The sequence below is a fragment of the Balaenoptera physalus genome, assembly GCF_965194825.1.
Source record: "Balaenoptera physalus genome assembly, chromosome: 1".
In the NCBI taxonomy this organism is placed as follows: domain Eukaryota; kingdom Metazoa; phylum Chordata; class Mammalia; order Artiodactyla; family Balaenopteridae; genus Balaenoptera; species Balaenoptera physalus.
The window spans coordinates 148,754,342-148,776,478 of NC_138882.1; the positions used below are offsets into that span (position 1 = coordinate 148,754,342).

Here is a 22,137-nt window from a genome sequence, read left to right on the forward strand (position 1 = left end):
GTTGCAAGAATAAGGAAAAATGTGTAATGAGGTGGATGGAGTTAGAGTCTGTCATACAGAGTGAAGTAAGTCAGAAAGAGAAAAACAAATACAGTATGCTAACACATATATATGGAATCTAAGGAAAAAAAAAAAAAAAGGTCATGAAGAACCTAGTGGCAAGATGGGAATAAAGACACAGACCTACTAAAGAATGGACTTGAGGATATGGGGAGGGGGAGGGGTGAGATGTGACAGGGTGAGAGAGTGTCATGGACATATATACACTACCAAATGTAAAATAGATAGCTAGTGGGAAGCAGCCGCATAGCACAGGGAGATCAGCTCAGTGCTTTGTGACCGCCTGGGGGGGTGGGATGGGGAGGGTGGGAGGGAGGGAGATGCAGGAGGGAGGAGATATGGTAATGTGTGTATATGTGTAGCTGATTCACTTTGTTATAAAGCAGAAACTAACACACCATTGTGAAGCAATTATACTTCAATAAAGATGTTTAAAAAAAAAAAAAAGAACAGGAACTGTACACAAATATTGAAAGAAGTGACAGATTAAAAAATGTAAGACCCCATGGTGTAGGATTAGAATTACAGATGTCAGAATGTGAGTTCATGGTTTTTAATATACACACATATAGAAAGATATAGAAATAAATATATGTACGTATGTCTTAAAAAAAAAAATAAGGAAAAATGGGTGAGAACTGCTAATACTATGCCCAGCACCTTGCTGAAAGTAAATAAATGATACTTACTGGTCGAAGGGTCATGACTCTACATAGAGCTCCTAGGAGGTTTTGGGGGGAGGACGTGGAGAGAGGCAGAAGGTCATCTGTCACATCAGAGGACAAGTAAAGAATAAACTTATAATAATAAAGGCATTCTCTCTCTATGCATCTGGAATAAGTAGGCTCCTGAATATTTGTTTGTAACCCAAACGTATGTGAATCAAATCATTCTCAAATCCTCAAGGAGGTTTCTTGCATACAGGTATCCTAGTGGGAGTCTTTGTAAAACTACTGCTGCTGATTACAGTACACAGCTACTGCCTCGCCGGGAACAGTTAGAGGAAAGAAACAATTTCTCTGTGTAACTTCAGCATCTCTTTGGTCCAGGACCTCTTGGTCCTCTCTCTTTTTTATTAAACCAAATTGTTTGTTGAGTCTCATATTTATTTAGTGTTCTTGTAGCAATCCAGGATTGTAGATTAAGGTTAGATTCAAGTCTCTGTTTTATTTATTTATTTATAAACATTTTTAATTGAAGTATAATTGATCTACAATGTTGTGTTAATTTCAGGTGTCCAGCAAAGTATTTCAGTTATAGATATAGCTATATCTATTCATTTTCAGATTCTTTTCCATTGTAGGTTATTATAAGATACTGAGTATAGTTCCCTGTGCTATGCAGTAGAACCTTGTTGTTTATCTATTTTATATATAGTAATGTGTATATGTTAATCCCCCTTTGGTAACCACATAGTTTGTTTTCTACATCTGTGAGTCTATATCTGTTTTGTAAAGAAGTTCATTTGTATCATTTTTTAAGATTCCATATATAAGTGATACCACATATTTGTCTTTCTCTGTCTGGCTTATCAAGTCTCTGTTTGACAGGTGAGGAAACAGAAGCTCAGAGGGATCACGCGGTTTCCCTAGATTCACTCAGCTGGGAAGGGGTGGATTTAGAATCCAAACCCATGTCTTCTGAGTCTCAGGCCAGTGTTTATGCTTCTCAGCTATTAGCTCTTTCCAGGGATGTGAGGAGCCCTGCCTCTCTTGCACACGTGTAAAAGGCAGGACACAGAAGACCCCGAGGTTGCGGGGGGCGGCGGGCAGGTGGGGGGATTTCACCAGGGAGCATGGATGTCTTGTGACTGAGGGCAGGTAGGTGGGAGAAATACTCGCCCGGGCTGGGTGTGTGGGAGGGAATTCTGGGTCACCAGCAGCACCACCACCACCATTAGAATATTGATAACATGTTCTTCAGGGAACAGCCTAAAAGACCTCCCACCAAACCATTACCAAGTTCTTGGCTTTAGACAAAGAGTTCTAGTGAGGATTAGCCAGAAAATTTCTCACAAGCTTCCCCCACTAGCTTCTCCCAGCCTGGACACCTCTGTATTAGTGACCTTCGCTGTTGGGTAGGAACATCCAGAAAACTTAGCTCCTGCCGCTGTTCCGTTCAGAAGCAGGATTCACTTTTACCCATCAAAGTAATACCCCATGTTAATGGTCATCAGAGATGAGTGGTTTCCAGATTTGTGACAAGTGACTGGGAAATTCACTCGTATTTTGACCACAAAGGACTGAAAAGTAGTTTCCTCACTGCCCCTCAGAAGAAGGATGATCTAGCTTTGATTCTGGCGCTCTTGTCTCAGGGAAGTGGGGCTACTTGATTGAGGGTGAACAGGCAGGGCTCTTGGAGAAGGTGGCATTTGAGCTGAGACCTGAGTGAGGAGAAGGAGCTGGCATGTAAATCGATGGGGAAGCACATTCCAGAAGGAGGGGAGAGTGGGTGTCCAGGAGGTGCCAGGGCCTTGAGGTGGGAGTGATTTTGGAGAGTTCAAGGAACAGAAAGAAGGTTAGTGTAGCTGGAACCAAGCACGCACCTACCTCGTGAGGCATGGAGAGTATCCAAAGAGGCAGGAGAGGCCAATGTTGTAAGGCTTCAATGTTCTCATGTGCTAAGTGCAGTAACCTCTCTCCCACTAAGATACTAGTCAGGCGAAAGAACTTTGCAAACTGAGACACACTATTCCAAGTTTACGTCATACTCTCTTGATCTTATTTCTCCAAGGACTAGTGTGATACCCAAATACAAGACAGCTGTGGGTTGCAGTATTTTCCTGTCACCCGATAGGCAAGAGAGCAAATAACAAGACCAGAAGCTTCTGGTTTGGCAGGAGCGCCCTTCTTGTGGCCATCTTATAATTAGTCTGCGGTGTTTGAGTGATGAGCACAGACGGGAATTCCCTGCCATCTCCAGCACTATTATCTTAAAATTCAAAGAGTCAGAGGAAGGGGCTGAGAGCAGCCAACCCGAGACCCAAGACCCTTTTCCGAGTGCCCTCCTCTCCCTACTGTCTTCAGATGGCTCGCCGTCATTCTTTCAGCATTGTGTGACACAGCGTGTCCTCTGGCCAATGTGAAGCTCACTTGGCTCTGTTCAATGTTTCAAAAACCCACAGCGCTCTTTTTCTGACAATAGGTTCCAGGGAAGGTAGAGGGGAGGACCTAAACCTTATTTCCCTTGTAAGGCCAACTATGGACTGAACTGTCTCAGATGAAAAGTACCAGTGGAGTCAGGCAGTTATCTTTGAGCTTTGGTTCATAGGCTAGTGCACGTGGCACACTCAATAATTAAAGGCACGTTTCAGAAACATGCTGTTTCCCCTGCAGTGTCACTAAGTCCAGTCATGTCCCAGGTGCTGCTTGAAGGGGAAACTCACTGTTTGCTTCCTCCTTGTGGAAAGCTTCTGAGACGTGGTGTTAGGGCCCGTTCTGTGCTCTTTTTCATACTACATTTGGTCCATGATGCTTTCAAGTCCATTGCTTCTGCTTTAATTACTGGGCTCGCCTTGCTGTTTGACCCTGATAATCAGCTTTATTTATTCCACCACCATTGGGGCTCCCTCTCAACTCTGAATTCTAATCCCCTAGGGGTTGATTTGTGCCTGGGAACCCAAAAACCTTGGTATTCTCCTCCAGTGGGCAGTCCCCCGGGGCCCCTGGGGACGCCACAAGCTAGAAATAACATACGGAATTACCCAAAGGCTGCCTGGTCTGCCCCATGACCCATTCCATTCATGCTCCAGGGTATAGTATCTTCTTCTAGCTCCAAGGGAATGTATTCACCCAATAGCCACACTTACTTTCTAGCACTTATAGGGTATCCAGGACTGTGTTGGGTTAGCATTATAAGGAAAGGAGGGGGGTTTGTTATAACAGAGAAGAAACAGACTTCAGGAGCTGCTGAATGAATGGCAGCTATGTACGAGTGCAGGCATGCCCACAGACACAATGGCATATTTTGAAAAGAAAAAAAGTAAAGCATTAGCCTCAAGTCTTGAGAAATTACCTAATGTTTCTCCCACTTCTTTTTCCCTGTTCCATCTTCTCCCTTCTCCTTACCTGCTAGCACATGACCAGTTGTGCTTCTCAAATGAGGCTAATTAATGACGGTATCGTTAATTTATTTGTAAACAAGCTTCCTAAAATAGGGATCCAGTGTGCTGCCTTGTAAGTGCCACTACAAAAGAGCACTGAGTGCATCCGTGTGTGTGTGTGCTTGTGTGTGTGTGTGTGTGTGTGTGTGACAAAAATAAGTGCGGTCTGTGTGTGATGCTATGCAGGGCCTTTCATGTGTACTCTCCTATTTGCACTTATTTTTTAAATTGTGGTAAAAATATTTGGTTGGCCAAAAAGTTCTTTTGGGTTTATGGAAAAACCCGAATGCACTTTTTGGCCAACCCAATAGAAAACATAAAGTTTACCATCTTAACCATTTCTAAGTGCACAGTTCAGTTGTGTTAAATATATTCACCTTGTGGTGTAACCCATCTCCAGAACTTTCTCACCTTGCAAAACTGAAACTCGATAACCCATTAAACATCTCCCCGTTTTCCCCTCCTTCCAACTTCTGGAAACCACCTTTCTACTTTCTGTCTCCATGAGTTTGACTACTCTGGGTACCTCACATAAGTGGAATCATACAGTATTTGTATTTTTGACCAACTTATGTATTCTCTTATTTAACTCTTAAAACCAGCCTGTGGGAAATGCTTTATTATTATTTCTACTAGATGGATGAGGAAGTAAAGTCTCCAGGACATTAAGAAATTTGTTCAATGTCCAGATAGCATGTAATCCAGGCAGGATTCAAACTCAGGTCTCCGTGGTCACATATGGCACATATACATAAGAATGTACTGGAAAATAGTGCAGAGGAATCGATAAGTATGCTTTTATGTACACATTTCAATGTCTCCCTATATATATTCATGTATTTATAAATATATAACTATATGTGGCATTATCTTTTTTTTTTAAATATTTATTTATTTATTTATGGCTGTGTTGGGTCTTCGTTTCTGTGCGAGGGCTTTCTCCAGTTGTGGCAAGCGGGGGGCCACTCTTCATCGCGGTGCGCGGGCCTCTCACTATCGCAGACTCTCTTGTTGCAGAGCACAGGCTCCAGACGTGCAGGCTCAGTAATTGTGGCTCACGGGCCCAGCTGCTCCGCGGCATGTGGGATCTTCCCAGACCAGGGCTCGAACCCGTGTCCCCTGCATTGGCAGGCAGATTCTCAACCACTGCGCCACCAGGGAAGCCCTGGCATTATCTTAAAGAGGAAAGAACTGTTTGGCTCCTCATCTGTCTTACATGGTTGTTGTGAGACTTAGAAATAGGAATATAACATTGTCCTTGGAGACTGCCACGTTCTGAAATTTATTTGGGGAAACCTGTGTAGTTAATGGAAAGAGCTCAGGCTGGGGAGTAAGGAGAATGGGCTTCAACATTTACCAGCTGGGGAGCTCAGGTTGGTCAGTCCGCTTTCAGATGAGAATACCTACTCCCCAGGATGGTCCAGAGGGTCCAGAGAGGTGGTGTGTGTGAGGGTCCAGCTCTGGCTCTACACCATTCCCGCCTCCACAGCACACCCATCTAGGGAAGCTCCTTCCTGCCTGTCTCTGTGCCCTGAGTTCTAACAGAGGCTTGTTTTTCCCCTTCTCCTCCCTCCCTCCCTCCCTCCCTTCCTCATTCTCTCCCTCCTTCCTTCCTCCCTCCCTCCTTTCCTTTTCTCCTCCAAGTCTCCTTCTCTTCCAGATTGTCCCACCTCTAAAGGCTCCTGCCCATGGAGGAATTCACTAAGAAACTAAATTCCACGTTCAGGCTGACTGCAGAACTCCCACTGCTGTCAGGGAGATTTCTGGGCCTTTAATGAGGGGAGAATTTGATCCTAAGACTCCTTGTTAAGATAAAGACCTGGCTGGTTTATTAACTCTATCCAGCTGGGGTACAGACTCAGAAATAATTAAACCCTCCCTGCCTAAGATGGGTCAGAGTCTCAGAGAAAACCTGGCCTGGATCTTGTCAGAAAAGGGGGATCCTTCACCCCTTTCAGGAATCATTTCTTGAGACCCTAAAGCTGGTGAGAATCCTCTTCTTCTCCCTTCCACATATCTGGACTTTATCTTAAAGTGCCTCTTAGAGTAGCAGAGTTTATTCATTCGACAAATATTTATTGAATACCTACTATGTGCCAGACACTATGCTGAGTTTGGGGTAAGAATGCGGGTACTTAGAGGACATTCAACTCATTAATACCATTTTATATAGAAAGAAATTGAGGCCCAGAAAGAAGTAACTTATCTAGGATAACAGATTCAGTCAGGACCTGGTCCCACTCTCACTGACATAAAATACTTTCTTATGCCAAGCAGCTCTGACCCCTCTCTCCTCCTTTGACCCTCCTTGATCTCTGCTAGGACTTTGACCCTCTTTGTAGTTGGCACCTCAGAGATTCAGCTGCTAGATGGTAAGCACCCTGTAGGTGGACCTACCCCGACTGCCTCTTGGCTGCCCTATAGCCTGTATCTCAGTACTCAGTTGACTGCAGGTAAACCATCTATTAAAATACACTGTAGATGGAAGTCAATGAAGAAGGCATTTCTTTATTGTGAGAGGAAGTATTTAAATTGTCTTAGAAGAAGGAATAGTATTCAGGAGAGAGGTGAAGCATTAGATGGGGCATATGTGTGTGTATGTGTGTGTGTGTGTGCACGTGCTCACGTGTGTGGGGAATGGGTGCGTGTGGTTGTATAGGCCATTCTGGACCCAATAACCTAAGTGGGTCCTGTATGAAACATGGTATGTTTGCAGAATGGTAATTTTGAAGGCCTGCCCTGGATGGTGTATTCATGAGGCAGGCACGTGGGGAGGAAAGCAGAAGGAGACAGGCCCTGGGGTTGGTGTGTGTGTGTGTGTGTGTGGGGATGGAGTTCAGATCTCCATTCTATAACTTACTAGCTCTGTGAGTTTGGGCAAGTCCCTTATCTCAGCTGGTTTCCTCTTCTGTGAAATGATCGTAACACTGACTACAGCAAGGTGATTCTAAGTATTAAGTGTAATCAGGCATGTCAACAGCACGTGGCCCAGGGCCAGTTTGTTTTAGGTGTGCAGGATCAATTAGTACTGTCTTTCAACAGAGGAAAGGGCTGTTTTCTGGTTGGTGGTGCAAGGTCTAGAAGGAAGCTTAGGGCTGATCATGAAGCATAGAATAACAGACTGAAGAGTCTGAATAGTGTCCTTGAGCCGGGAGACGTTGGAGTTTTGTGAGAAATGATGTAGACAAATCATCTTTTTGTTTGCTTTTGTCTGTTTGTTTGTTTTTAAAAAATTGTGCTCAGGATAGGAACAGAGGAGTCTGGAGGCAGATCGAGTAGGGAGTTGTTTAAAGGATCTATGTGAGAAGAGAAATTCCCTAGAATAATGTGGTAAGAGACGAATGGAGAGTCAAGGTAGGGACAAATTATCAAAGAACAACAACAAAAATAGCATGCATTGAGTACTTGCTGTGTACCAGGTATTGTTCTAAGCACGTTAAAGACTTAGCTTATTTAATGTGTCAAATGTATTCACTTGTCCAATAGTCACAATATACTTGAGATGAAACTCTTCTTAACACTATTTAGTGGTAAGGAAACTGAGAAGTTAATGTGCAAAGAAGGCACTTCCACCCCAATTCATTTAGAATGGGTTAAAAAAAAAATTCTTAAAGAAGCATGCCCACATTCTAGAAAATTCAAAAGATTTTCATTTTCTACCCCTCTTTTGCATCCAATGTATGTTGGTATGTTTCCTTTGAGAATGTTTTAGCCTATTTTCTCCACGACTTACTTGAAACTGTAATAGTGGTGTGCCTTTATAGATATCACGAGCATATTGCCCCTGTCTTCATGATGGTCATCTTTAGTGGCGGTTTCATATTTTATTGAGTGGATATACCAGAGCTATTTTTTTTTTTCTGCTAATATGAGCATTTTGGGACATAAATCTTTGACAGTAGCTCTTATTATGTTTTAAAGATACATTTCCTGATGTTGAATTACTGGATGAAATGGAGCAACCAATTTCGTGGCTCTTGCTTCATGTTGCCAATTTGCTTTTCTCACAGGGTTGAACATATTCACAACGTCCTCAACAATGTAGGAGGCTATCAATTTCACAGCACCCTTGCCAGCATTGGCATTATTATTATTACTGGTAAAGTTATTAGGAGAAATATGGTTAATCACTTTAATTTTAATTTGCATCTCTTTACCTAGTATTTGGGTTGACCATATCCTCTCCCATGGGACTGATATTTGCAGTTTCTCTTTAATTATTATTATTTTTGTGAAGGCCAATTTTTCAAAGCAAAAACTTGTGTGTTAGAATGAGTGAAGCATACACTAGGGTGAGGAAGAGGGTAAAGTTGAGGACCCAGGAGCTTTTGAGCCTAGTAAGCTGGGAGAAAGTCCATGTCCTGACCTCCGCCAACACAGGAGAGGCCGGACTCACTGGTGGACTGCTTGGAACCGGGGTCCGTGCTGTCTGGGAAGAGGTGAGGCTTGCTGTCTATCTTCTGGCTAATATCTTCTTTTTCCCTCTTATTACCCAAGTGGAATCTGTCCATTGCAGAAAAAAATAAAGGACAAAAGAGATAAAAATCACACATATATTCCCACTCCTCAGAGATAAGTCCTTTGACGTTTTATTATATATGCTTACAGAATCTCCCCCTTTTTATATACAAAACATTATATGATGTGTATACTACACACACTCTCCCATCTCTGTATAATAGTATCTATCTTGAGCTTTTTTCCTCCCAACAATGTACTTCTAGCTCTTCCTACCATCTCTTCTTCTTTTGCTCTCATCATTTCAATGCCTTTGATTTTACAGTTGTTTGTTCTTCCTGGTTCAGAATTGCTTAAGAGGCCTGAGACCTGGGGTCACATCTTCAAGGTCCTTGGGGAACCTCGTATCTGTGAGTCTGAACCTAATGACACAGTTGGCTGTGGTTATTTCTGTCTTTTTTGTGTGCATGTGTGACCTGATTCAATTTGTTGCCATGTTCCTTCAACTGACAGAGGACAAGATTTGGAAGTAGAAACATGGGATAAATCTTATGTGTGTGCTCACGTACATAATCACTTTGGTGCAGCTCTGGTAGATTTTCTCCAAAGAAGTGTTGAAAAGGTTCATGTCTGGCTAACCTAATTTACCTCTATGATGAAAGAATTAAAGTTTTAAGGGTGGACTTCTTCATAGGCCTAGTTTATGGAAGAGGACACCACTCTGTGCTTACAGTTCTTTCTTGTCTTCTTAGCCTTTTGAAATCTGGTCTATAGGGATAGCTGGGTTCTAAGGAGGCTCAGAGGCCAGCAGGTTCTAAATTCCCAGTCAAAGGCAGAACTTTGGATGGAGGAGTCATCACACTTGTGTTACATACCTAATATATGACAAGCTCTTTTATACACCGGTAATCTAAATTTTCTAACCTCTCCAGACCTCAGCTACTGCAGCTGTGAAACTAGAAATAATAAAAATATCTACTTTGTAGGTTTGCTTAAATGATATAAAAAAGGTAAAAGCTTAGTACACAAACGGGAAGAAGTGAAAGGTCGCCCTTATTGTATAAAGGGGCTGGAATGGTGTGTGTTTTTTTTTTTTTTTTTAATTTATTTATTTTTATTTATTTATGGCTGTGTTGGGTCTTCGTTTCTGTGCGAGGGCTTTCTCTAGTTGTGGCAAGCGGGGGCCACTCTTCATCGTGGTGTGCGGGCCTCTCACTATTGCAGCCTCTCTTGTTGCGGAGCACAGGCTCCAGACGCGCAGGCTCAGTAATTGTGGCTCACGGGCCTAGTTGCTCCACGGCATGTGGGATCTTCCCAGACCAGGGCTCGAACCCGTGTCCCCTGCATTGGCAGGCAGACTCTCAACCACTGCACCACCAGGGAAGCCCTGGAATGGTGATTTTGCTCCGTCACTTACCATGACCTGCAGTCATGTTGGAAGCTCCACTGGGAGAAGGGTCACCTACAGACAATATGCAGGATGATTTACACACACCATCCCATTCAATCCCTCCATCATCCTAGTAATAAACTATTACCTCCATTGTATTCATTTATTCATTCAACAAATATTTATAAACACCTTCTATGGGCCAAGCACTATTCTAGATGCTGGGGACACAGTGGTGAACAGAGTGAAGTCCTTGCTCTCAGGAAACAAACAATTGAATGAATATTTTAGGTGGCAGTAATATGATGAGGGAGAATAAAGCAGAATATGGAGGATGGTGGCTCAGGAAAGGATGAAGTTGCTGTCATACAGGAGGATAAGGGAAGGCCTCTCTGATAGTGTGACATGGAGCAGAAAAAAGGGAGAGAGCAAGTCACGTGGATAACCAGGGAAAGCACGTTCCAGGCAGAGGGAACAGCATCTGCAAGAGCCCTCACGTCCCCTGAGGCAGGAACGTTGCTTGCTGGAGGACAGCAAGGGGGGTGGCGTGGGATGGATTAGGGTGGCTTGAATGACAGGGAGTGTGGTGGGAGGACGTGAGAGAAGTATGGGCTGTGGAAGAGAGGGAAATATATATATATATTTTAATTGAAGTATAGTTGATTTATAATGTGTTAATTACTGTTGTACAGCAAAGTAATTCAATTATACATGTATATATTATATATACATACATATATATATACATTCTTTTTTAATATTCTTTTCCATTATGGTTTATCATAGGATATTGAATATAGTTCCCTGTGCTATACACTAGGACCTTGTTGTTTATCCATTCTCTATCTAAAAGCTCACATCTGCTAACCCCAACCTCCCACTCCATCCCTCCCCCAGCCCCCTCCCCCTTGGCAACCAACAGGCTTTTCTCTATGTCCGTGATTGTTTCTGTTTCATGGATAGGTTCATTTGTGTCATATTTTAGATTCCACGTATAAGTGATATCATATGGTATTTGTCTCTCTCTTTCTGACTTACTTCACTTAGTATGATAATCTCTAGTTCCATCCATGGTGCTGCAAATGGCATTATTTCATTCTTTTCTATGGCGGAGTAATATTCCATTGAATATATGTACCACATCTTCTTTATCCATTCATCTGTTGGTGGACATTTAGTTTGTTTCCATGTCTTGGCTATTGTGAATAGCGCTGCTATGAACGTAGGGGTCCATGTATATTTTTGAATTATAGTTTTGTCTGAATATATGCACAGGAGTGGGATTGTTGGACCATATGATAGTTCTATTTTTAGTTTTCTGAGGAACCTCCATACTGCTTTCCACAGTGGCTGCACCAACTTACATTCCCACCAACAGTGTAGGAGGGTTCCCTTTTCGAGGAGGAAATATAGAGACTTGTAGGACATTGTAAGGATGTTAGCTTCTGAGTGAAATGGGAGGTTGTTGATTTAAGTAAAGAGGTGACACATGATCTGATTTTATAAAGTATCACTATGGCTGCTGAGGGAGAAAGTCTATAAGGAGCAAGAGTGGAAGCTGGGAAATCTTCCAAGGAGGTCACCTTCTACTGTAATAATCCAAGCAAGGGCTAATTACCACTTGGATCTCAGTGGTGACAGGGTAGGTAGTGAGAAGGAGTGGGATTGCAGAATGCAGACCAGGCAGGCTTTGCTGATGGACCAGAAGTGGGGTGTGAAAGTCCAATATGACTCGAACGTCTTATACCCAAGAACCTGCCAGAATGGAGTTGCCACTTACTAAAAATAGGGAAGACAGGGTGCAGCAGGAATCAAGAGGTTGGTCTGGGGCATATTAAGTTTGAGATGCCCATGACATGGTCCAGCTGAGATGTTAGGTATGTAGATCATTATCTGGGCCTGGGGTTTTGATGAGAGGTCTGGGATAGAAAAACATTTAAGAGACTTTGGCATATACACAGTATTTAAAGGCAGGGGTAAATCATCACAGAAATGAGTATAGCTGAACAAGAGAAGCTGCCAGAGGACTGAGCTGTCCATCATCTCAAAGTGGCACAGGTGAGCAGAACCCATTGCACACGAGGAAATCAAAGCTTGAGGAGTCAAGTCAAGCAACCTGCTTCACGGTGAGAGGCAGAGGTGGAAATCCAAGCTCATGGGTCTGACTCTGAAGTTTGTGTTATTAACCCCTTAGCAATATTCCAAAGGCTGGAGCAAAAAAGTCTTTTCCTGGAGACATGAATCATGGGTGGCTTCCCCTCTAACTACGCTGGGATGGCAAGCTGGGCCCTCAGGTTTGAGCAAATAAGACCCTTCACTTTTGCTGGTAGAACCAGATGACACATCCATCAGCTACACCTGGTGTAGTACTCAAGGATCTCAAGGGAGCAAGAAAGGTCTGGTAATTAAGAAAGATTCCTTTCCTGAGCTGCAGTGGGTCACAGTGACTGTCAGGGTTAAGAGATTGATGGCTTCATAAAGACCACCTGAAAAGGCAATTGACCAGCAAGGGAAAAAAAATCATTGCCACCCACCCACTACCGCAGCGTCTGCATTCAGAGACCCACTGTGAAAGCAGAGCTGCTTGGAACTGTCTGCACCAGATACCACTTGGCCCCATTTTATTGTTGTGAACAATCCCCAACAACCATAGGATGCATTCCCGCATTCACTGATCAACAGTACTATCTGCCTGGTTCCTTGACTGGATATGTAGATGAATAAGACTCAGTTCCCTTGCTCTCAGGAGTTCAGAGTATCATGGAGGCCATGACTGCATTCAAGATTCTCAACAAGCCTAGTATTCCATTCCACCGTATGTATTATATTTTAAAAATTCACTTCTCTAGTGGTGTGGTGAATTAGAGCCCAGCATGTAGTAAATGCTCAATAAGTTATTCACAGAAAGGTGTGTGGAGTCTTAGAGAAAGGGCCCAGGATTGAGAATGCGGACCAACCTTGCAGTTACAGCTTTGCTCAAACAATAGCTTCATGACTTCCGATAAGTCACTCTTCTCTGCATCTTAGCTTGTCCATCTGTCAAAAAGGGGGTTGGATGAAGTTATCCTTGGAGATCTTTTATTGATTGATTGATTGATTTTAAATTGAAGTACAGTTGATATGCAATATTATATAAATTATAAGTGTACAATATAGTGATTCACAATTTTTAAAGGTTATACTCCATTTATAGTTACTATAGAATATTGGCTATATTCCTTGTGTTGTACAATATATCCTTGTAGCTTATTTTACACCTAATAGTTTGTACCTCTTACTCCCCTACCCCTATATTGCCCCTTCCCCTTCCCTCTCCCCACTGGTAACCACTAATTTGTTCTCTATACCTGTGAGTCTGTTTCCTTTTTTGTTATATTCACTAATTTGCTGTAGTTTTTAGATTCCACATATAAGTGATCTCATACAGTATTTGTCTTTCTCTGTCTGACTTATTTCACTTAGCATAATGCCCTCCAAGCACATCCATGTTGTTGCAAATGGTAAAATTTCCTTCTTTTTTATGGCTGAGTAATATTCCACTGTATATATGTACCACATCTTCTTTATCCATTCATCTGTTGATGGACACTTAATTTGCTTCCATATCTTGGCAATTGTAAATAACGCTGTTATGAACATTGGGGTGCATGTATCTTTTCAAATGAGTGTTTTTGTTTCTTTCGGATAAATACCCAGGAGTGGGATTGCTGGGTCATATGGTGGTTCTATTTTTAGTTTTTCTGAGAAACTTCCATACTGTTTTCTGCAGTGGCTGCACCAATTTACATTCCCACAAACAGTGTGCAAAGGTTCCCTTGGAGATCTTTTAGATTTGAAGACTAGGATTTGTTGAAACGTCTGAAAATCCCCAGTAAAAAAACTCCCTTCCTAAAATGCTGTTAGATGCCATGATCTGTCTTTCATAGGACAGGCATTCTAGAGGGTTTAAGAAAAGGAAGCAGCTGCATGCCTCCTGTGTGCAATTGGCCTTTGTCTTCGTGGAGCCACCCCCTTCCCCAGTATTCCTCAGATCCCAATTTCTTAGGAGTTCAGCCCAGTGGGAGACTTGGCTGGGTAGCCCAACAGTGGCAAGGTGGAAAATATGTGAGTTACCTCTGTCTTTTTTTAGTGCCTGCCAGCATCAGTGCATGTGTTGACCAGGGATATGGCTACCATAGAGTTTCCTCATGTCTTGAGCCAAATGGCTCCCCAACCCAGAATTCAGGGAGATGGAAGGCATGTTGCAAAGCAGAAAGTCACTGTTTTCTTTTTTAAAATTGAAGTATAATTGATTTACAATGTCGTGTTATTTTCACATATACAGCAAAGTGATTCAGTTATACATACACATATCTATTCTTTTCCAGATTCTTTTCCCTTATAGGTTATTACAAAATATCGGGTATACTTCCCTGTGCTATATAATAGATCCTTGTTGGTTACCTATTGGGTTGGCCTAAAAGTGTCTTCAGTTTTTAGGTAAAAATAAAAGACACATTTTTCATTTTCACCAAGAACTTTATTTATTTATTTTTTTCAAGAACTTTATTGAACAACGTATTCACCCTTTTGTTCCACTACCTTCTGCCATTTTTTCAGGCAACTTCATAATTCCATCTTCCCAAAACTTTTTATGTTTTTGAGCAAAGAACTGTTCCAGGTGCCTTTTACAGTCTTCCAGGGAACTGAAATTTTTTCCATTAAGAGAATTTTGTAAAGACCGAAATAAATGGAAATCCGAAGGTGCAACGTCTGGTGAATACTGAGGGTGAATCAGAACTTCCCAGCCAAGCTGTAACAGTTTTTGCCCGGTCATCAAATAAATATGAGTCTTGCGTTATCCTGATGGGAGATTATGCCTTTTCTGTTGACTAATTCTGGACACTTTTCGTCGAGTGCTGCTTTCAGTTGGTCTAATTGGGAGCAGTACTTGTTGGAATTAATCGTTTGGTTTTCCAGAAGGAGCTCATAATAGAGGGCTCCCTTCCAATCCCACCATATACACAACATCACGTTCTTTGGATGAAGACTGGCCTTTGGTGTGGTTGGTGTTGGTTCATTTCTCTTGACCCACCATCTCTTCCATTCCACATTATTGCACAGTATCCACTTTTCATCGCCCATCACAATTTGTTTTAAAAAAGGAAAGTTTTCATTACATTTAAGTAGAGAATCCCATGCAGAAATACAGTCAAGAAGGTTTTTTTTGCTTAACTTATGTGGAACCCAAACATCAAAGCGATTCACATAACCAAGCTGGTGCAAATGATTTTCAACGCTTGATTTGGCTATTTTGAGTATGTCGGCTATCTCCCGCGTGGTATAACGTTGATTGTACTCAGTTAATGTCTCGATTTTATCGCTATCAACTTCAAGTGGTCTACCCGACCATGGAGCATCGTTCAGTGAGAAATCTCCAGCATGAAACTTCGCAAACCACTTTTGACACATTCGTTCAGTCACAGCACCTTCTCCATACACTGCACAAATCTTTTTTTGCGTTTCAGTTGCATTTTTATGTTTCTTGAAATAGTAAAACATAATATGCTGAAAATGCTGCTTTTTTCTTCCATCTTCAGTATTCAAATGGCTACACAAAAATTCACCAATTTTGATAACTTTTTAAAAATGCACACTGATATGACAGCTGTCACATACAATCTAACTAAATTGTCTTGAGTGAAGTTAAAGACAACTAAGTGCTACTAGAGCTGTCTTACAGAAAAAACTGAACGGACCTATTGGCCAACCAGTATTTTATATAGAGTAATGTGTATATGTTAATGCCAAACTCCTATTTTATCCCTCCCCACCTCCCCTTTGGTAACCATAAGTTTGTTTTCTATGTCTGTGGGTCTATTTCTGTGTTGTATCATTTTTTATATTTTTAGATTCCACATATAAGCCATATCATATAATATTTGTCTTTGTCTGGCTTACTTCACTTAGTATGGTAATCTCTAGGTCCATCCATGTTGCTGCAAATGGCATTATTTTGTTCTTTTTTATGGCTGAGTAATATTCTACTGTGTGTGTGTGTGTATATATATATACACACATATATATATATATGTGTGTATATATATATATATATATATATATATATATATATATATATATATATATATATATATATATCTCACATCTCCTTTATCCATTCCTCTGTCAATGGACATTTAGGTTGCTTCCATGTCCTGGCTATTGTAAATAGTGTTGCTATGAACATTAGGGTACATGTATATTTTCAAATTATGGTTTTCTCTGGATATGTGCCCAGGAGTAAGATTGCAGGATCATATGGTAGCTCTATTTTTGTTTTTTTAAGGGATCTCCATACTGTTTTCCATAGTGGCTGCACCAATTTACATTCCCACCAACAGTGTAGGAGGGTTTGGAAAGGTACTCTTTTCAATAAATAGGTCCTGAAAGAGAACTTGCTGTATATTCAACTTAAGTAGAGGATGCTTTTCTTCGGGGGCTCCTAGTGTGGTGTTTTCCTAAGGGACCTTCTCTTGAGGCTGCTCCCTCTATCCTTATTGCCATCACATTAGTTCTGGCCTGGCTTTTTTTCTCAACAGAACAATTTCTGAGCCTCCAGGGAGGATCTGTCTCCAATCTCCTTCCAATCCATTTTTTAATTAAGGAAGTGGAGTCATCTATTTGGAAAAAAATAAAAGGGAAAAGAAAATACTCCAACCAAACTAGGTCACGCCATCCTCCTGCTCAGGAGCCTCCAAAAGGCTCCCCTGCACTTAGCATCAAGACAAACACCCACTGTGGCCTGTAGGACCCAGGCAGTGTGGCCTGTCTAGCCTTCCAATCTCTTCTTGTCAAATTATGTCACTGTCCTTTCACTCATTAATTCCATCCACCTTGGGTTTCTTGAATTTGCCACGTTACCTCCTTCCTCAGGGGTTTTTGCCTAGTCTTCCCTCTCAGCTTGGGGTTCCTCTCCTCTCCCCCCTTCTTTTCTTCCTTCTCGGATTAAGTTCACCTCCTTGGGGAGCATTTCCCTATTCATTTTACCTGAAGTTTAAGCCCTCACTCTTTTTCTGGCTCAGCTAATTGTCCGTTACCGTGTGCAGATATTTTTTTCATTTGTTTGTTTGTGTTTTCCCCACCACTGCTACTAAACTGTAAACTCCAGGGGAGCAGAAACCATTTCCGTGTTGTTTATGGTTGTCTGCATCTCCAGGGCCTGCCTCAGTGCCGAGCTGGCGCTCCATCAATGTTGGCCAAATGACCCATCCGGTTCTGCTAATCTTCCTCGCGAGATCCTCACCCCCAACCCACTTCTCCTACTGTATCAGAGTACCATCCCCTAAGGGCAGTATTCTTCTATCCTCTGTTCCTGTGCCTGCCCTGTGCCTTCTGCCTGAAATACCCTTCTCCCCTATTTTCCTCCTGAAAAATGAACTCAGCCTTCAAGATTCAGCTCAAATATCATCTCCTCTTTGATGCCTGTCCCCATCCCTCCTGGCAAAATGGAAAGCATCTGCTCCATGGTTTGTGCACATCTGAATCACAGCTTTTGTCACTCTGTATTGTCCTCACACATCTGTGTATCTATTTTCCCCACTAGACGGACCTCTTGGGAGCAAGGAAGAGATCTAATTCAGCTTACATTTCCACTTCTTAAAAATATTTGTCACATAGAAAGGGTACAATAAATGCTTGTGGAGGGGATGCATACATTAATAAATAAAGGAACTTCCTTGGTGAAATTTTCCTGTGTGGAGTCTTCCTCTCTGAGAAGTTCCTATGTACCTACCTCCTGTTTGGATGTTCCCTCTCAGAAATTTTCTCTGGGGTTCCTGGTGCACGGAGAACATCTCTCTGTTTTTTGTCTTCTAGGATTAGGCAGCTGGTTTGGTTTAGAACACAGAGTTTGCTCTTGCCTGCTTTAAAAGGAACCTGGCGGTTAATACGGGTCTCATGGTAGGTAGAATAATAAGAGGCCAATCCTCCCAAATATTTTGTTTACTACCTGACCTAGTCCAATAGGACTGGTTGTTAAGGGTTCATTCACTCACTATCTGTTGTTCTGCTATGTGTCAGGCACTGTTTTGGTGCTGTGTTCACAGCTATGCAAGAGGTCCTGTTCCTAAAGTATTTTTTTTTTGGAGGGGGTAGCACAGGCAGACAGACAGACAGACAGTATAGTGTGATCAGTGCTCTGATGTAGTGTGTGTTTGCAGAGTCATGTGGGAGCAGGGGAAAAAAGGGCTTTCATCCATCTGGGGTGGGAATGGGAGGTGTTAAGGAAGTCTTCCGAGTACAGAGGCTCTTTATGTGGACTTTTGATAGATGAGTAGAATTGTTTGATGGGACAGGGACATGAGAAAGGGAGGAAAAGAAAACTAGGGAAGGGAGAGGGAACGGCACTTGCGAAGGCAAGCAAGAGGTAGTAGGTGTGCTTTGAAATCATGAGGAGTTCACTGAAGTCCAGAACTTTGCTGACCAGTTTGGTGTGTGGACTGGCAGTGCTGACATCACCTGGGAACTTGCTAGAATAGCAGAATTTGGAGCTCCACCCTGGACCAACTAAATCAGAATCTACATTTTACCAAGATTCCCAGGTGGTTCCTGCCCAGACTGAAGTTTAAGAAAAAGTAGGTAAAGAGGTATTTTTTCAAGCCATCGCATGCATCAAAATCATCTGGAAGGTTTATTGAAAAACCGGATCACTGGGTCTCACCTTAGAGTTTCTGAATTAGTAGCTCTGGGTGGGGCCTGAGAATTTTCATTTCTCAAAAGATCCTGGGTGATGCTGGTGCGGCTGGTTCAAGGATCACACTCTGAGAACCACTAGGGTGGAGTATAGTGGGAAGGGTAATTTCTGGGAAGTGAGCTTGGACAAGTAGCAGGATTCAAATCCCAAAGGGCCTTGATGGGGAGGAGTGGAATTTATCCTGGAGTGTTGCAGACCTCTGCAGAGTTTTTATGCAAGAGAGTGATGCGATCAGACTTTTCTGTTGGGAAAATGACTCCAGCAGCACGTGGCAGATGAGCTGGAGGGTGACACGACGACACACTGTCACTATATTCCAGGTGAGACTGATGAATTCTGAACCAAGGCAGTGGAGATGCCTTCAAGATAAATTTGGAGGTCAGAGTTTTGGGGCGTCAGTGAGTGATTGAATGTAGGGGTGAGAATTACAAACCTCCCTCCATACCTGGAACTTGGAGGCACATCAGAGCCTGTGGCTCTTTCCCTGCCTGTGGCTGTTGTCTTTTCATGCCCAGAAAGCTGCCATTTTATCTGCCTTCTCTTCACAAGCCTGCCTCTGGCCTCATCTGACAGGTTTCAGCCTGCAGTGTTTGCAGAAAGGGGTGCAGTGCAGTAAACCATTCAGAAATAGGATTTATTAATGGGAGGCATGTAATTACTGCCAGACACAGCAATCTGAAGAGATTATGGCCTAAGTGTTTGGTGTCATTCGTTAAAACAAAGTGGGCTCTTGGCATGGACGCTGTCACCCTGTGACCAGACCTGTCTGTTTCTGTGATAGCCCCTCCCCCACCCCTGCGCCTGCAGGTTGAGCCCGGCTGGAGAGGCAAAGACGGATAAATCACCAGGGTGGGGACCTGACTCTGTGGACGATGGCCCTCGCCTGGACCCCTTGGAGGGGCCAGTCCTGGTTCCACAGCAGGGCTCCTGGAGGGGATTGTGGCCTGTCTGCTTTTTGTCTCCAGGCCTCCTGATTCCCCAGTAACGTGTCAGCGGACCCTCTGTGAAGGGCAATCCTGCGCACTTATGTCTTCTTCAAAGCCTTCTCCCCACCCATTTCACATCTCAGCAGACCCTTGCAGAACCCTGGGATGCAGCCAGCAGGGCTTAGCATCGCCTTGTGACAAATGGAGGCCCAGAGGTTTGGTGAGTCTCCCAAAGTCCTCAGGCTGAGAGAACAAGCTTGTGCCGAGACCCCACAAAGCCATCCCACCTCTCCACCAGGCAGGCCGGGCTGTCCCAGCTCCAGGATGAGACACTGTTTTGTTTTGAGGACGGCAGGTTTGGCTGTCAGAGGCACTGGCTCCTGCTGCACTTGGGTGCAAGCCCAGGACTTCTCTTGCCTAGTCCTGTGTTCTTGGGAGAGATGCTCTAAGCCTCAGTTTCCTCAAATAGAAAACAAGAGAAGGAACGAGGTCAGCTCCTTTCCAGGGCTCTCTGAGGAGTAAATGGCCTTGCAGGGGTTGGCACTGGCCGGCCCTCTTTCCCCTGACTTGTCACCATCTCTGGGCCTCACAAAAAAAACCCCCTGTAACTACTTGAGACAGGGATGCTGAGCTCAGATGAGATAATAGAGGGAATATGCTTTGGAAAATTCAAGCACACCCTTCAAATGTGAGGTAATTATAGGAACAACAGATCTGCCGTAACCCTGCCAAAAAAACCAGCAACTTTTTTATTTTTTTAACATCTTTATTGGAGTATAATTGCTTTACAATGGTGTGTTAGTTTCTGCTGCATAACAAAGTGAATCAGTTATACATATACATATGTTCCCATATCTCCTCCCTCTTGCGCCTCCCTCCCACCCTCCCTATCCCACGCCTCTAGGGGGTCGCAAAGCACTGAGCTGATCTCCCTGTGCTATGTGGCTGCTTCCCACTAGCTATCTATTTTATATTTGAAAACCAGTAACTTTTGATACAGAAAGTAGACCTGGATTCTAGAATCCTCATCATCATGATTGGACTTGGACAGAGGGACTTTTCTGCCCTTTTGAACATCTATCTCAAAACATTATTTTCATTTTGAGGCCTGGAGAGGATGTGCATAAAGCACAATCTGGGGGTCGTGGCAGGGAATGCATAGCTGGCAGGTACTTGTGCTAATTAGGAGGCTGCAGTGACCGGAGCTCCTCCAGCGACTGACACCTTACGTATCTTTGTATTCCCTAGGGCCCAGCACAGGGTCTGGCATAGGTAGGCACTCAGCGATTATTTATTAAATGGAACCAAGTTGGATTCTGTCCTATTCTGTGGGTTCTTTGAAGGCAGGGCCTGTGTTTTACTCATTTCTCTCTTTCCAGAGCCAAGCCTAGCGTCTGGCACAGAGTAGGTGCTTAGTCAGTTCAGGCTGGATCGAAATTAAGCCCCGTGAAAAATAAGGCAGACGTATCTAGTGTCTGCCCTGAACCACAGGGGAACCAGGGGCTCCAGGTAGGAAAGGAGTCTGGGATTTGTAGCCTGAGTAGGTACCGGTCAGATGACAGGCTCACTTCAAAGGCATGCGGTGGGGAGGAGAGGGGTGATGTGGTTTCTCCAATGCCTCTGTGGCTGCGTGGGAGCCTCAGCTGGCGGCAGAGGTGGGGAGGGGACGTTGGCAGCACAGTGGAGGCCTCAGCCGGGACTTCGGGGATGGAACGAATGAGCCAGAGGAGAGGAAGCAAGTCAGATGTAGATGAAGAAACGCACTTAAAATTTCCCTCCCCTCTCTGCCTCCACGGGAACAGACGTGGCAGCAGCGTGTGTGTGTGTGTGTGTGTGTGTGTGTGTGTGTGTGCGTGCGCGCGCGTGTGTGTGTTGGAAGGAAAACAGGCTTTACAGCCAAATAAACCTGTGCGCCGATCCCCTCAGTGCAAAGCCGGGGTTGTGGGATCTTGAGCATGCTTTATTTTTTTTTCTGAGTCTCCATTTTCTCATGTTGAAAAATGGGATCAGTGATTCTTACCGTCCGGGGTGGCTGTGGCTATCCAGTGTTTTGTTAGCAATAAGACAGCCATTTTTGAAGCACCTGCTGTCTGTTAGGCACTGAGCCTAGTAGCTGGATGGATTTAATCTGTAATCCCCTTAACCATCCTGCAAGGTGGTGATTATCTCCAGTCTCCACTTCAGAGCAGAGGAAACTGAAGTTAGGAGGTAAGGAGCAATTTGCTCAAGGGAGAGTGCTGGAAATTCAACTAGGTTCTCTTTGTAAAGATTACATTATGGAAACGTACAGGATGATTATATTTCGTGAATCTTAGTCAAGCCTGAAACTCTCCCACAGCGTCAGTCTTCCTTTATCGTCAGCCCTTTTCCTCCCTCCATTTCCCTTTGGTAAAAAAAGCAAAACCTTTGGCTAACCTGGCTGTCTGTGGAAGAAGGGTGAGCTCTGCTCAGTGATTTCGACGTGATTTGA

At 43.4% G+C, this 22,137-nt stretch overlaps 1 long non-coding RNA gene across 14 annotated transcripts in view; it reads left to right on the forward strand.

Annotated features, from left to right (window-relative positions):
• Positions 1 to 22,137, forward strand: part of LOC309638782 — a 390,227-nt gene that overhangs the window by 72,607 nt on the left and 295,483 nt on the right. For 2 of the 14 annotated variants that reach the window (XR_014251283.1, XR_014251284.1), the window contains exon 1: positions 10,681 to 21,875. The exons of the other annotated variants lie outside the window; for them this stretch is intronic. This is a non-coding gene — a long non-coding RNA (uncharacterized lncRNA). Of the gene's footprint in view, positions 1 to 10,680; positions 21,876 to 22,137 lie in introns of those variants that run through there. 14 annotated transcript variants of the gene reach the window in all.